The 16,545-nt window shown below is 42.6% G+C and overlaps 2 protein-coding genes across 14 annotated transcripts in view; one reads left to right on the top strand and one right to left on the bottom strand.

Moving 5' to 3' along the window:
* The window catches only part of SEC24C (SEC24 homolog C, COPII coat complex component), a 202,411-nt gene that overhangs the window by 76,539 nt on the left and 109,327 nt on the right, over positions 1–16,545 (top strand). The window lies entirely within an intron of this gene.
* The window catches only part of USP54 (ubiquitin specific peptidase 54), a 96,260-nt gene that overhangs the window by 68,098 nt on the left and 11,617 nt on the right, over positions 1–16,545 (bottom strand). Inside the window, exon 1 of one of the 11 annotated variants that reach the window (XM_072339583.1) lies at positions 6,515–6,604. The exons of 9 other annotated variants lie outside the window; for them this stretch is intronic. The gene's annotated coding sequence lies outside the window, so the exon portion shown is untranslated. Of the gene's footprint in view, positions 1–6,340; positions 6,405–6,514; positions 6,605–16,545 lie in introns of those variants that run through there. One more of the 11 variants, XM_072339585.1, reaches the window with a different exon arrangement.

Genomic DNA, 16,545 nt, shown 5'->3' with positions numbered 1-16,545 from the left:
ACTGCTGAGCTTACAGAAGGGCTGTGCCGAACACACCAGTAAAGCATCTGACTTACTGCCACCGAACTGAGAAAGAATTAACAGCAATTACCACATTTCTGCACAAAATAGGAGGGAAAAAAAAAAAAAAAAAAAAAAAAAAAAAAAAAGTGTTTCCACATCACCATTTCACCCAAATTAGGATAATATAAGCAAGTCCCAAACATCTCTGGTCAAGCACGGCAGCCCTCAGGGCTACAAAGAGCTAATAGCAACGCTAGCAATTATGCAGTCATCCACACAGTTGCCTCTGACTGAAGCAAGGCAAGAAAACCAGGCAAGATGTTAATGTAACAGAAACAAACAAGGAATCTTTCTCTCCAGTCCTTGCTTTTGTTTTGTTTTAAACCTGAGGAGCAAACAGATTTGCAGACAACCCTATCTACCAGTGCGTATGCCTACAGAATATGTTCACAGTTGGCAAGATAAACAGATTCTAAGAAAGTGAGAAAAGCATATGCTTTAAAAAATAATCTGAAGAAGCAAGTACAGATGACAGAGCTGCAGTAGCCACTCTTAATACTGAAAACAGTTCAACATCTGCAAAGTCACATAATTTCAGCTTCCTTCTGCCATCACAGATCATGCAGCTCCCTACAAGTAAAGATGATGCTAGACATTCCTTCAGCCCTGAGTAGTTTTCCACCATAGCAATTCCCCTCAAAGAGGATTAAATGTCAGCACATTTAGTGTAATTTAAATAATGTTAGTATATCTACATGGAGAAATCAGCCAGGAACAAATGATTTGGGGTGAATGCCATGCTACACTGAAGATGTAGTTTCTGACTGAGATGGTTCCTATCCCTTCACAGCTTGCTCACTTCTTATGCACTGCTCTGTTCTGCAGATGGCAGCCTGTGTAGGACCACATGACAAACTACTTCATGAGATCAATCTGGGTTAAAAATAAAAAGATGATAAAACAACAAAGGGGGCTGTTTTCATAGCTTCAGTTATTCAGGATCCAGAGGAGTTCTACAGTGAGCAGTTTTAACTGACACAACCAAGACTAGCAAACTGCACGGTGAGCAGCAACAGAAAAACAGCAGATGGGGTGGCTTCTCCTACCATCTTTGCTACCAAAGTCAAGGTTCAGTGCATTACTTCCTTGCATAGGTAATTTACAGTGTGTTTTATGACACAACTGTGCCAACCTGACAGCTGTTTCCAGGGCGGGTCCGTTCCCATCACATGCCCCTTCTGCTCCTTTAACGCTTGCGCTAGGCTGTCCAGGAAATAGCTCGTACAGGAAGAACAACTGGCAAAAAAACCAACCCTGTCAGAGGACTGATCAGGTTTTCTTACTTAAACAGCAAAGTTGCCCCTCAATCTGCATTCAGATGCCTGTACAGCAATCAAACTGAAGGTGTGGCCTCACACAGCTGTCAGAAACACCAGACTGTCCACCTGTTAGCTTCCCCCAGCCTCATGCTTCCACTGCTCTGAGCCACAGCCCAGCGAGCAACATGGCACCACCCGAGCAAAGGGAGCACCCTGGGAGGGCTTTCCTGAAGGATTTCTTAAGACGGACACAGCAGAGCTGTGCACTTTGCTGCACTCTAGGGAAGGCCAGGTCAGAATAACCACTGTAAACGAAACCCTCAGTTAATCTTTCCTAGCTTCCTTGTAAGCAAGCCAGTGGGTTTTGTTTGTTTGTTTTAACTTCCAACAAGCATCTCCTGGAATTTCAATAAGTCTGATTATCCACTTCATTGGAAAATGTTGAGGTCAAAGCAGTTAATTCTGAGGTCACACAGCACTGACCACCAACAATTTTTAAATGCCTTTTGGAGGGGTGAGAGGAGGGCTGGCTGAGGAGCGCAGCTGGTGCTCCCTACTTCTGCTGCACTTCTCAAGAGGAGAGGAAAAGGCCAACAGAAAAACTACTAACAGTCCAACAAACTTCAGGGTAACGTGTTAAGAAAATACGAGGCAAACACATATGCTGTACTCAGCTGACCTCCTCCACATGGCAGGACAACTGCTTCAGGACGTCTGGAGGGAAAAAACAGGCACAGCCTGCAAGCCAAAGGAGCTGCCGATAAACTAATGAGAACCCATCTTGTTTAGATAACAGGGAAGGAAGCAATTCTTTTAGGAAAATCAAATTACCTAAAGCTATTAAAGTCGCTTGTAAATTGCAAGATGAGCTAAAAGCTCTTTTACTGTTTCTCAGTATTTCTAGTGAATCAAAGGTAGTTAAGAACAAGGAATCAGAAAGAGTTTTCAAGACCATGTGTTGTACAAAGTCTGGTTAACACACATCCATACTGTTGATGCACTCCACTTTCCTTTGGGCTCCCAGCTGCTCACCACAACCTTTGCACAGCCCCCTCCTGGGCAGCCCCGCAGGGCCAGAGCCAGCAGGGCTGGGCAAAGGATCCAGTGGGAGCAAAACAGCCTGGAGGAGATTTTGCTCAGTTCTGCTCATCAGTGCAGCCCTAGAAGTATTTGCGCAGGATGCCTCAGCGTTACAGCACCAGTTACATTATTTGAGGAACAGCAGCCTGTAGTCTATACCAAAATCTCAACTGGCTTTAGAAATCATCTTGAGAGCACCAAACTGAAAGAATTCCTCAGTATGTGGAGTCCAGTCACTGGCTAGCAAAAGCATTATCACTGATATCACTGACCTGATAAATGAATCTGGACTGTTTACAACTTTAAATGTAAAAGCAGCTTGCATACAGTCCACATTCTCCACATCTTCTTTCTCATGTGTATTTGGGAGGTGGTGGAAGGTGCTCACTGATCCCAGCCTTCCTTTTGGCAGTGACTCGCAGTGCTTTACAGTAGCAGCAGCACAGGGAGGTGGGGGATTCCAACAACAGTCAAAGAGTGCAAAGCTTAGAGAAATACTGGCAGCAACCAAACCCACTCTGCATCAAAGAGGAACCCCATAAATACCACAGATAACCACATTCTTGTTGGCACTACAAGAAAAGCAACTCCATTAGGTGCTTATTCCAGTAGTAGCAAAATACACATGTTGCACAAATCCAGCCTGGGTTTTGTGATTTTCACCTCTGTACGAGAAATCAGATCCAAAGCAATAGTTCACAAATGTCATACCAAAAAAGAGAAGGTAAAAGGCCTTTTTGACTATTAGCATTGTGCAAAGTTACAGGTGCCTATTGACCAAACCATTACTGCTTTTTGATCAAAACACAAATCCTTCAAACAAGTGTGATTCTAGGCCATTCCTAAGCCAGACAGGTCTTCTGTTGCCTGCACAGGTGAAACAGATAAAAAACCACTGGTTTATGGCCTGCAAAATAGAGATAACATCTGTTATCTCAAAAGGGAATCTACTGAGGCTTAAAATACGACCGAGACATTCAGGAATTCACTTATGGTTTGACCAGGTCAGGAATCAGAACATAATTTTCCTCACATAAAGCAGACACAGCACTGAGCACTGAGCAGTGTAACTGGAGGAATCGCTCCACATCTGCTTTTCCCAATCATTAAATAAGTTTGCAACAAAAAAACGATGACATGTAAACTATAATCCTTTCTATACCAAGACCTCTGTAATTGTGAGCTGCTTGACTGAGGCTTGCAAAATGTCTTAAGAAAGACAATTAAGCAAGATTGCTTCAGCACCTGCATCAAGTTAAGTGATGCTTTCAAGCTCTCATCTGACAGGATAAAAGATGACAGGCTGGAGGTGGAAAATCCACTTTGGAAACTTAGTTACATCCGTACAACACCAAAAGTGAAAGTAAGACCACCAGCAAATTCTCCTTACTCACTTGTTAACTTGTCCCCTTTGATATTTTAGTTTCTAGGCTTTGCTAGTTTATTTTAGTATCAATTTAGCAACAGAAGAAGATAAGGAGAGTCATAACATTTTATCTTGCATCATTTTGAATTTCCTGCCCTAATTATTTTCCCATGTCTTATTTTTAGTGTCTGTCCTACAGTTGAACCGTGGCAGATTGACATGCAGTCGGGATGTATAGCACAGAACTCCCAAGAGCACTGAAATCCATAGCATGATATTGGTGGGTAGAAAACAAAAGTCAATGACACAAGCGATTCCAGGAATCACCCTAGTCAATGAATACATATATGGTATTTAATACATAAAAACACTTTTAAAACCAATTTTAAATTTGCAATTCATTAAAATGATTCCTCTATTCAAAACAACACAAAAAAGACCCCACAAACTAACAGCTATTACAAAAAGAAGCAACAGCACTTCTTAAATTACCTTCCTTTCTACCTTGAAGTGTTTTCTATATTCCATTAGAACAGCCACCATTCCTTTAATTTGCACACACCTACAAACGCTGCTGCAGAAACCTAAAATCCAGTGACTTTTCCAATTGTACAAGCAACTACATACGGGCAAGTTCGAAATATCAGCAAGCATTAAAGCAACAGTTCCAGGGAGGACAGAAACAGCTGACTCCCTCTAGAAGAAACAATGAACCGCTCACCAAAATGCCACATCCATCATAATAACAGGTGCTACAGTGATAAAACACACCTAGTTAAGGAGATTTTCAGGTAGAAAAGTAATTGAGCAGATTTCACTCTGCAGCTTAATCCTGATGTGCCCTGGAGGACTTATCTGTTCACCTTTGTGTGGCATCCTAAAGCTGAAGCTCCTCTTCAGACTACAAATCCGCTCCTGACAGAACACCACTACTCTATATAAGTAGGGCAAAAAAAGTTGTATTAACTAAACACCAAAGCATTATGACAATCACTCAAAGGTTCTTTGCCCCCATATATGACGAGCACACAAAACAAAAGTATGCACCAGTATATCCAAACAGAAAGACTTCACTCATCTTAAACCATGCTCAATTAACATTCTTAGCCCCTTAAAGAAGCTCAATGCTGACACAAGTCACTCAGGGCAATGCAGACCCCAGGATGAGGCTAACCTACCCATGCAGGATGCCTGCTACAAAAAGCAATACAGAATACCAAGTATGAACATCAGCATCTATATATAGACAGCAAAAACAACTTCTGCTGCATACTGATTAGACTGAAACACTGTCAAGGCAGTAGATGAAAGAAACCTGCAGAGAAGATGAATTCCTAGGTGTACATCCAACAATAAAAATGGCTGGCATCATGACAACTACATACAGCCACACATGGAAGTCTTTATTTTAAAGAGGAGCTACTTCAGAATCCAGCTCCATACTTTGGAAGCTAATGCATGAACTCAGTATGGTAAGAGATGGAAAACTGTCCTGTGCCTTTCCAATTGAAGGCTGAACGAGAAGTCCCAAACTACTCTGTTAGCATAGGAATACCAGTGAGACCTTCTGCGAGCCTGCAGTCAAAACTGAGGAAGTCCTGATTCACTTTGTAATTTATCTTATCAAAGAAAACAAGAAGCTCTTCTGACAACCTTATCTGCATCCAAAATTTCTCTTGAGTGGGAATTTTTCTCTTGGTGGTCCTTTCTGACTATTTTAACATATCTGGTGTAAAGCAAACAGGATAAAGTAGAAATGAGAACTGCAGCATGAAGTCTATTTAGCACAAAAATTAAACAAACACTTAAAAAAAATTAAAAAAAATGATGTCTTCTCTATCCTTACTTTAAAAAAAAAAAAAAAAAAAAAAAAAAAGACACCCATAAGAAAGGCCACAGGCAGTGCTCTGCCTTCACCTCACCAGTGCAGCTCCTGGCTGCAGGCAGATCCAGAGGCGTCACTTTATGTGCTCAGGCACTGCCACCTCACCGCCAGGGGCACAGCCATCATCTGCTTCTTGGAGGTGGCCACAATCTCATCACTGGCACCACGGGGAAGGCAGCTGTGAGCCACCCTACAGCCCTCCCGGTGCTACTGCCACCTGTGTTTTCCCTGCCTTCACTTCCAATTATCACAAGTTAAATACAAAATCACGCTGTTATGAAGGGCAATGGGTACACGGCGTAATCGCCTCCATGAAAAACAGAAGCAGTATAGATAGTATTTGGTATATGCTTAGCCAGCTCAGCAACAGTTTAAACAGGTAAATGCAAACAGAACATATAATGCTATGTACGCCCGTACAAAGAAAAGGCATTCGTATATAGAAATATACACAGAAGGAGAGAAAAAGATAATAATAATTAGGCGCCATGCACAAAGCACGTTCTGTCACTGTAGTTTTCTAAAGGAGAAAATCATTCGTTTGCTTACACAGCAGCGAACACAACGCAGAAATGCCGCAGAAACCCGTTCACAAGAACCAGCACAGGCTGCAGCGGACCCGCAAAAGGAGCCCTCCCACCCCTTACAGCTCCCGCAGCCCCCCGGGGCTTCCATTGCCTTCCATACCCGCCGCCGCCCCGCAAGGCGAAAGAGCCCGCGCCGCCCGGTCCCACTGCGCTCACCACCCCCGGGACCGCGCCCCACACCGGCGTCTCCCGCCGCACCGGCACCTCCCGTCGCCCCGCCCACCACCGGGCGCCTCCACCACCGGCGCTCCGTCTCACGGCCCCGCGCTCTCACCCGCGGGCCGGGCCCGGCCGCACCGCACACACGTGCGCAGCCTCCGCCGTTTCCCGCGGCGCGGGGAGAGCGGGAGCGGCAGCTTCAGCCCCGCCTCCGGCAGGGTGACGTCACCGCTCCGGCCGCGCACCTGATCCCCGGGCAGGTCGCGCCTTAAAGGGGCCGCGCCCACCCGGGTGAAGGCCCGAGGCCGCGGGGAGCTCCGCCCAAGTGCCGCGGTGCCGGGGAAAGGTTGAGCAGCGGAAGCCCCGCTGTGCGCTCCTCGCCGCCACCCGGGCGGCTTGCTGGGGCTGCGCAGCTGCACACCTGAGAGGTGCTGGCAGGATACCGCACGCATCGCCGCCTTTTGTATTTGATTTTACTTTTTCATCTCGTTTCCTCGGAAGGAAATCCCCAAGTTGGGTGCAGCTCTCTGACACCACACCCAAGAGTGGTGATTCTTGAAGCAACTGAAGGCCCTTGGTCTCTTATGACCCCAAAATGCTGTCAGGGTCAGGTGTAGAGCCATGACCAGAAAACACCGTTCACATCTACGTCCAACAGGTACTGTGCTGCTTCCAGAAGGAATCAACCAGCTCAGCACGGCAGAGAACTGACAACTGCTGGACTCGCACTGTCACACACTGGCACATGAATGAGCACCGCTCTAAAAGTAACTGGGACAAATCAACCCGCAGTCCCTGCTCCCTTCCCTAACCAGAACCAATCATACTCTCACCCCACCATGTTTAGCCTTCACCTCTACCATAGAAACATGCCAGAGGACTACAGCCTGAGAACCAGCACGGAGGCATGTGCCAAGAACATGGAAGTGGGAAACACAAAGGTTTCCTATGCAAGAATCAAATCTGAAGACAAACAGGAGTTCCCTTACTGCATCACCCTCCTATTTAGAGCCAAACTGCACGGAAAATGTTGTATTGCAACATACCTGATCATGAAAACGCATTAGCGTCTCTCATGCCAAGGAGACACCGCAGACAGTTCTCAACCTGCCGCCATTTGGGCACTTTTTAAAGTTATTAGTTTAATTTCAGTACCATTAGAATGGCACCACTGCACCAGAATGCCTCCCAGGATTAACTGACACCTCCTACAGCAGCCAGGGCAGCTTTGTGCAAATCTGGTCCACTGTGCCTGCTCCAACAGCTCACCAGTAAAGCACCAAGCAAGGTGTGGGCACTGGGGGGGGTAAGGTACATGCTGTTCGTACTCTTATAAATGATTATCATAGGCAAAAATCACAATAGGAGAGAGCATCACTCACTGGCCAACTAATACCAAAGAATTATTTCTAAACAATTACTTGATTCTACAGAAGTCTCCCTATTAATTTGCTTCTGCACATGGATTCTATTATCAGCCATACTTGCACTTATCCAGATCAGCACTGGCCGCTGGAGAGGCAGCCCTCAGGTAGCACTGGTCGAGCTGTACTTTGGGACACTATATTATATCCTCATGTCAAAAATGTTCCTCATGCACTTGAATAGAAGTTGCACGCCGTTGTGGTTTTATGTTGACATATGCTAATGCTAATTTTTTTTAAGCAGTTAAATCATCTGAATTGAATTGACTGTAAACAGCAAATGTTAAAACACTTTTAGAACCAGCAAATATCATCCTCAGCTCTCTTGGCTCAAACAATTAAAAAAAAAAAAAGTTTTCTGCTCTATCATCTCTCATTCAAAACTGAGAAATAGCATGGAATGATCAGTTACAGCTACACTATAATTACAAGCAACAATGCTCACTGAAAGCTGGGCTGGCTGTTCGCTAGTGAGTTACAATCTGGCATCTCACTCTCCAAAACACCAACAGAAAATAAAACCCCACTGCATGTTTACAAGTATATTTACATTAAACAGGATGGGGAATGTCTGTTTACAAGGGTGGACAGTGACAGGACAAGAGAGAATGGTCTTAAACTGAGACAGAAGAGGAGGACATTTTTTCACTCAGAGGGTGGTGATGCACTGGAGCAGGTTGTCCAGGGAGGTTGTGGATGCCCCATCCCTGGAGGCATTCAAGGCCAGGCTGGATGTGGCTCTGGGCAGCCTGGTCTGCTGGTTGGTGAACCTGCACATAGCAGGGGGTTTGAAACTAGATGAGCATTGTGGTCCTTTCCAACCCAGGCCATTCTACGATGCTACGATTCTATACTTCCAAAAATAAAAATAATAATTAATTACTGATAGTATTCCAAACATCAGTAACCTAAAAAAATAGATGACATTTCAGAGCACTAGCTACTAGGTTTCTAACCCATTCCATTTACCTTTATTGCAAGGCGACAGTTCAAACTCCACCTTACAGTGAAAATGGGTGTATCTGTCTCAGAGTTCACATTTATGTGCATGAAGAAACCCTCACAGTGCTGAGCACTAACAGAGCAGTCAGTTCAGCACGGTGGACTGTGCTCAAGGAAGCAGACATGGCTAGAAAACAAGAATCTGAAAAATGTACACAGGACTGACTCATTAGCCTTCATTTTTCACATCCATCAACTATTGTGTTTCCAAGCATTAATTTTCTTACAATCAAGATAAGCCATATCCCATTTTGGAAGTGTATCAACATCCAGTATGCTGTGAAGTGTTGACCTTCCTCCACTTAATTCACAGCTGAAGTCTACGACTTAAATTTTAGTGAAGGCTCAAAATATCTAAATTGCAAGTTTGAATCATAATTCTGTAACAGTCTTATTAACAGCATGCCTTAATTATGCTTACAAATAAAGCTTCTATTATGTATCCTAATGTTGTAATTTGACAAAAAGAAAGACAAATACTAGGTTCCTGCACAGTGTCTGAGAGGAGAAACGCCCTTCTGTGATGCAAATGGCGTGGGAAGTCTAAACTGGTATTAAGGCTTCTCTGTACTGAGCACTGCAGAGAGGCTTTAAGCTGCCCTGCACGATGCCCTAATAAACCTTTTCTGAAGTTTATACATGCATGCTGACTCACATGTGGCCTGTTCGTGGCTTGTGTGTGGCCTGTGGCACGCGTCTGATAGGTATTTACTCCCCTCCTCCTCTCCAAACAGAAGGGATGGATGCCATCCAAAGGGATCTGGACAGACTTGAGAAGTGGGCACACATGAACCAGAAGAGGTTCAAAAGGCTAAGTGCAAGGTCAGAGCAACCCCAAGCATCTTTTCCTGTGCATAGACCAGGAAAGGAACTTGCTGTGAGCAGCCCTGCAGAGAAGGACTCAGGGGCCCTGGTGGATGAAAAGCTGGACATGAACCAGCAGCTCTTGAGGCCCAGAAGAGCAACTGCATCCTGGGCTGCATCAAGAGAGATGGCCAGCAACTTGAGGGAGGTGATTGGCCCCCTTCTGCTCTGCTCTCATGAGGGCCCACCTGGAGTACCTTGCCACCAGCCCTTCACTGTTGTTCCAAAACCTTTTAGTCCCTGCCTACAGCTCCAGACCAAAGGTGCTATATAGCATTACTCGGTTCACATCACACATAGCTCAGCATCATCTTTCCCTGCCACAGAACCCAGCACTAAGAAGGTTAGTCAATGACCAGCAGTCCTCTGCTGCAGTGCTCCCAGCTGCCAGGCGCAGGAGAAGCTGCCCTGTGACTGACCCTGGAGGCTGGCACAACCTAGCAGCACTGCTGTGCTCCTAAGCCCTGAGCTTTCTCACTCAGATCATCTGAATTGCATCTGAGGTGGTGTTTTTCCATCTGCACCAGTACTGCTTAGAGCTGGTCCATGAGGTTGCCACATCTTGTTATTTTCTATACTATGCTATGTCTCCATTATGCATTCCTCCTACGTAGCCATCTCATCCTTCCTATACCAGTGCATACTATTGGAGAAATCCCAGAGACTTCAGCATTTTTTGGCATATCTTTGAAAGATGATTTTATCACCAAGTATTCATCAGCAACAAACAGCATTACCTTGCATTCTGTTACAGTAAGGAACATATATATTCCAACTATCTACACCACTTGCTGGATCCATACAGTTAGCTCTAAATTTTCAGTTTACGAGTAACAATGTCTGGCATTAAACTGTGAAAGGAACACCATTTAAATATGACCAGAGTCTGAACAAGCACAGAACTGTGTGTTCTTCCCCATGTATTTGCTGGGAAACTAGAAAGCGACATTTAAATAATCAATGTTAGCTATAACTTCCCTTGCAAATAACACGAACACAATCATCCAGCTTGAAAAGCAAGATTTGCAAAGACGGAAAAGCTCTGTAGGATGTTAGAGACATTTTGGTCCCTGAAGTTTCCACATCAGACACCGCCCCTGCATTTACAGACCGCTCCTCACCTCTTGTCCAGCCATAAAAACTTGCACATTCCCACACAAAACCTCTCAAAATGGCAATGAAGTAATAATACAAAAACAAATGCCAAAAAAATGTTAACTGAAAGCAGCACACAGTAAGTTAATAGAAGGAACACTGAGATGACGGAATTTACTTCATATTTACTTAAACAAAAAGCTCCATTAAAAATTGCTCGAAGCTGATGCAAATGCCACTCTCAGGCACAGAATTCAGGTTTGGCTTGCTACACTGCACACAGGCTGTTGGCTTCAACTCATGCAATCACTTATTTTCGTTTGAGAAAATAGGAACTAAAATTGCTAAGCAAGGTAATTTCCAACTGTGATGATTAAAGAAGTGTGTTCTAGGGTATAATAATGCAAATACAGAGTTGAAGTATGCTAACAACACATGTTACAGCCTCAGGTAACTGAGGCTTAGCTCATTTCTCAGTGGAGAAATTCACAATGGAAATCGGGAATGATGTTATAAACAAAACAATTACGTATAGTACACTCCTTGTTTTCTTATGATAATTATATGTTGAGTCCCCAAAGTGCCGGACTGTCTACTGAAGTCATTATGAAAATGAGAATGAAATAAAAGTTAATATTAACTATGCTTCTCAAGATTATAATGTAGGAAGAGAAAGCTGAAAATCTTGTGTGATGTACTTAGAGCTTATGGAATGAGGTACCGACAACACCAAAATGAAGGCTGCTGAGTTAGGAGGAGACTAAAAGCTGGAAGATGAGCAGTAGGGAGGCTGTCCTCATCACAGGTGTGCCTGAGGTGTGCTGCCTCAGGGAAAAGCATCTCCATTCACAACAAGTTCAGTTTTTAAAATCACTAACATGAAAAATAGCCAGGAAATATTCACATCTAGCATTGACTAGTATTGAAGTACTGTCATTCAAAACACAGTTAAAGAAAATGCCTCGTGAGAAGCAACAGTTATTTTAGCACTGGGATCTTTTGTTCCTTGTCCAGACCCTGATTGGAGATGTTTAAGTGGATTTGTCTTGCCCTGCTTCTCAGGGTCTTGCACCTCAAAACCTCCCCCATCAGCCTTCTACATACACTGAAAAAAAATTATACTTCCCAGTTCTTGTCTTGGATCTTGCACACCTCTTCCTCTCCCCCATTCAAATTATTGCTGCCAACTTTTTTCAGCTCAATTTTCTACACTCACGAAATAAATATATTTTATTTAATAAGTAATTCTGCTTCTGGTTAGCTGAGCTGTACCCTCTTGAATGGTTTGCCCAAAATAGATACAGTACTTCAAGCTGAGGTCTTCCCTGTAAGAAAAAGATGACTTTCTATGTTTTACATGCTACACTCATGTTCAGCCCTCCTAATGCAATGCTTCCTCTCCCATAATGGCAAGAATTTTGGAGAGTTGTCTCCTATTTACTTGCTGCTTGCTCTGTATTCATGTATTTCACGATCTCTGCTAGTAGTACTTATTTGCTCTTAAGCAAATCAGATGTTCATTTTTCTCAATTATCTTCAAAACTCGTCCTACATACCTGCTTTCCCTTTAAGTTTGGGGGTATTTTTTAGTGAAGCAATTTGGGAAGCACACTCTCTATTCTGTCACCAAGGTCATTAATAAAAACACTGAAGTGAACCAGAACAAGTACAGATGCAGCAGACCATGCTGGATCACCATTCAATACTGCATTTCATTCTGACAGACAATCATTAATAGCCACCCACTGGGCATAGTCATGCAACACATTTCACTCCTACTCTACTGTACTTCCTTTCAGGACACATTTCTTCACTGGTTAAGATTATTGCATGAAAAAGCATCAAAGACCTCACTAACGTTAACGATACTAATATTCACTACCATTTTCTAGTCAATTCACAGGCCTTATTATCATGTTGCTGAAGAAAATACAACTGGTGTAATGATTTACTTTTAAACTTCTGGCAACCGTAACTCATGCTGTTGTCTTTCAGAGGCTGGTACTGTTTACATGAGTTTTGTACAATAATTTGCTCAAAATGCTGAAGGCAACAAACAGTCTGTAGAATTTGCTGCCTCCTTCTCTGCCTCTGCTTTTCATTTTCACATCTTCCAGCATCTTGAATAACAGCTACAGGTACTGAGGTAGATTTGGTCAATGGGGCAGAAAGGGTTTTTGCTTTTTTAAATGTCACAGGATGCAGTTCACCAGGTACAGCCTAACAAACAACCTGTGCAAGTACTAAGACATAAACAGAACGCTTGCTTCAGACATGCCATCCAACTTACATTCCCTCCCTGCTTTTTATTTTCTTCTTATGCTAACTGCTGTTCACTTATCTCTCTCCCCTGCTAATGTTCTGTAGACTTTTCACAGTACATGCCATCAAGTATATATTACAAAATCACGCTGCCTTTAAAAATAAGACACTCATGCAGGTAGAACAACACTGGCAACAGCACAGAGCAGCCCACAGGCCAAGCAGGCCTCCCTGGAAGGTACAATGGAAGAGCAGGCACCTCCAGTCTGGGTGGTTATCTCTAGTTCAAAGGCCAAACAGAGAGTCTGCGCTCAGCAGAACACTGTAGATGGGACTGCAAATGCAAACTAGATTAAAACCTGACACTGATGGTACTGCAGATGTTTTGACTCTACCAGTGTATTTATTCTGACTGCACAGCGCACACAAGCAGAGCCTTCCGTACATTCCTGCATTGTTACGCCATCGCATTTAGGAATGTTTCTTGCTGTCATCACTCAAAATGTAACTACATAATAATGGAGACTCATTACAGAACATGCGTATGTGGCAGCTTAAGATTCAAACGTTCGATTTTATTGTTTTAAAATAGCAACAAAGAGTAGGAAGACAAAATTTTAAAGACAGCAGCAGCTCCAGCACAGCCCTGCTGATTTTTGCCAGCTGACTGATACCTACACTTCCTCAAGTCTATTGAAGGGGATTTACCACAAACCCAAACTGTTTCTTTCCTTTCCACAAAAACATACAATGATGATACAAAACAGAAAACCCTTCGTTAGCTTCTGTGTGCACTCCGCCTTCTAATCCTTTATTGAAAAAGAAATAGAATTCCCACCCTGGCATAAGCAGTAGAGGCCAACAATAAATAAATAAATAAATCAGGACAGAGAAATACAGTTGCAAATTCATACGAAATGGTTAAAATGCAAAATCATTTCAAAAATGAAATAGCCCTCCTAAGACTGCCCACCATTTGTCAGGCACACTGTAGAATTTTATGGTAATAATGCTTCTTAAAAAAGCAGAAAAAAATCGCGCCAGTTCAACACTGAAGAATGGAAATACCACCTGTAAGCTAAGATGACAAATTAATATTTAACTTTTGGAAATTATCTGATAGAATCTGGGTAACAGTATGAATACAAAGCTATTGAAGGAAAAAACGTTATTCCAGACATAACTTGGTTTGCCTCCCATAGCAGATTGATGCTAAAACACTGATTTGTCATGACTTAATAAAACACTGGACAACATTGCAACTATTCTGTCACCGATTTACAGCTTACCACAATTTACCTGATGAAGTAAAGCTATAAGGACAAATACTGAGGCCTCTATTTGTGGGATTTGGGGTTTTTGTTTGCTTTTTGTTTTAGGCATGCAAAGATGAAAGTACTGGAAACTAACAAGAATGTTACAAATGAAACTGTTCTTTCTATTGATCCTGTTAGTAATACTGAACATCAATCACTATTAGATGGCACTTTATCAGCCAATTTAAAGTGGGCTGGCTGGCATTCAATACATCTTGAAAGTGACACTCAATAACAACCATGTCCGATTTTCTTTTAATTGAAATAGACTATTTACTGTAGCTTCCTTAATACAATCATTCCAACTGAGAGCTCAAGAACTTAATGTGTTCAGGAAATTTAACATGTAAGAGGCACACCTTGCAGACGTGATTTTCACTGCTGCTTTGTATGTCACAGTGATTTCCATTCATTGAAAATCCATCAATTGAAAACAATAATAAGAAGAGACATTGATGCAAGCTCCTAACATTATCCTTGAGCTTGGAAAAAATTTAAGAGCTCTTTTTATATCAAATTCACCAGTCCACTACAGGATTAGCTTTTGTGCTTTATTCACAACCATCCTGGAATTCAGACCCATTTACTATCTGTATTCAGCTCTGCTCACTATGTTTGCTTACACTTGATCTTAGCTCAACTTCATCCTGCCTCTCCATATATATATATATATATGGAGAGAGAGAGAGAGAGAGAGAGTCAGAACTCATAACTATTAATATAATTACTTCTGATTAAGCTATGTCCAGAGAAGGACTGAAAAATGCAGGTCAGCTTCTGAATTGAATCTCAACTCTCTCTTGTATGTAGATAATCCTCACAAGAGGCACTAGCAGGATTACCTGTTAATTCATAAGAACTCAGTGTAATGAAATAATCAAACCTTCTTCACATGAAGAAATGAATTATTTCTGTAGTGCAAGGTCTGGTTCCTCATTTCAGCCATCCAGTGATGTGACAGCACTGGAACAGCCAGAATTCTATTCCTGGTTCAATACTAACATCTTCCAACCAAGCCTCTGTGTCCATCCCCATTCTGCTTACCTGCGTAATACTCTGCTAGAATAAATTTGTTGAGATCTCTGGGCCAAAGGCACAACACAGCATTTCCATGAAAAACGAAAGGTGAAAAAACATACTGAGAGCTGACTTTATCTCAGTGAATTTAAAACTTCAGACAGCAAGTGAATGCTGCCTGTATGATGATGAATAACAATGAATAAATCTTCAGCCATTTCCTTGCCAGAGAAAGCCTTGCTTCTGGACATCCATCCCAGTGAAGGAGCAGTACCATAAAAAGAAGTCAATCCCCATCCCAGTGAATGTAAGTCTGCATAACACCTACACACAGTTTATGGGGGAAGCCAGAATAGAAAGTGATATAATAAAGGCACAGTGGAAATTACAGTTGTAGTGGCCATTCCTCTAAGATTTTAAGCACTGTCATCTTTCTCATAATGCTTAGCTGTTTGAACACAAACTAAACCTGATTACTGAAATTAGAAGAAACAAAGCATATCTCTATCTAATGTAACAGCCTGCATTCACCAAATACACTGAACCCGTCAACTTACATTCACTTACTCTTAGACAAGTCAACAGTTATGCAGCCTTAAAGTTTGCTACTCTGAAAGTGCAAAGTTTAAACTTATTAGACTTGAAAAAAATTAGATAACTTCCACAGATCAGTTTAAAAAACCTGCTTCTATTTTACCAAGTAAACACAACTTCTGCCAACATTATTACTTCTGAAGACACAGATGTTCATTATCCCTGCTTAATTGGGCACAGCAAGAATTAATCGAGAGCCAGGGCAAAGACAGAAGAACTTTGACAACATGCTGCCTCACTAAAACCACCTTCCACAAGGAACCTAAAAGGCTGAGTGGGATCATTAGGCACAAATTCACTCCCAATAATGGCTGACATTCCCCACAAAGAACAAGGCTGGAGTCAGACTTCGGGTAATTGTGCTAAAAATTGGTATGCATCAAAGACTGTATGTAGGTCACATGATCCCATAGACAGACCTCACAGAGGCCTTTGTGGAGCACAGAAAATTAACAAGTAGTGTGTGCATAAAGCCATTACCCTTCTAAAGCTCTACTCTCACACATATACATAATTCTTGCCATTTCAGCCCAGAAATATGAAGTTAGAACTGAAAAACATGCAGCATGAAA

Source organism: Excalfactoria chinensis, chromosome 6 (assembly GCF_039878825.1).
Source record: "Excalfactoria chinensis isolate bCotChi1 chromosome 6, bCotChi1.hap2, whole genome shotgun sequence".
Classification (NCBI taxonomy): Eukaryota; Metazoa; Chordata; class Aves; order Galliformes; family Phasianidae; genus Excalfactoria; species Excalfactoria chinensis.
Note: the sequence above shows the minus strand (reverse complement) of the source record. Positions and strands in the feature narration are given on the sequence as shown.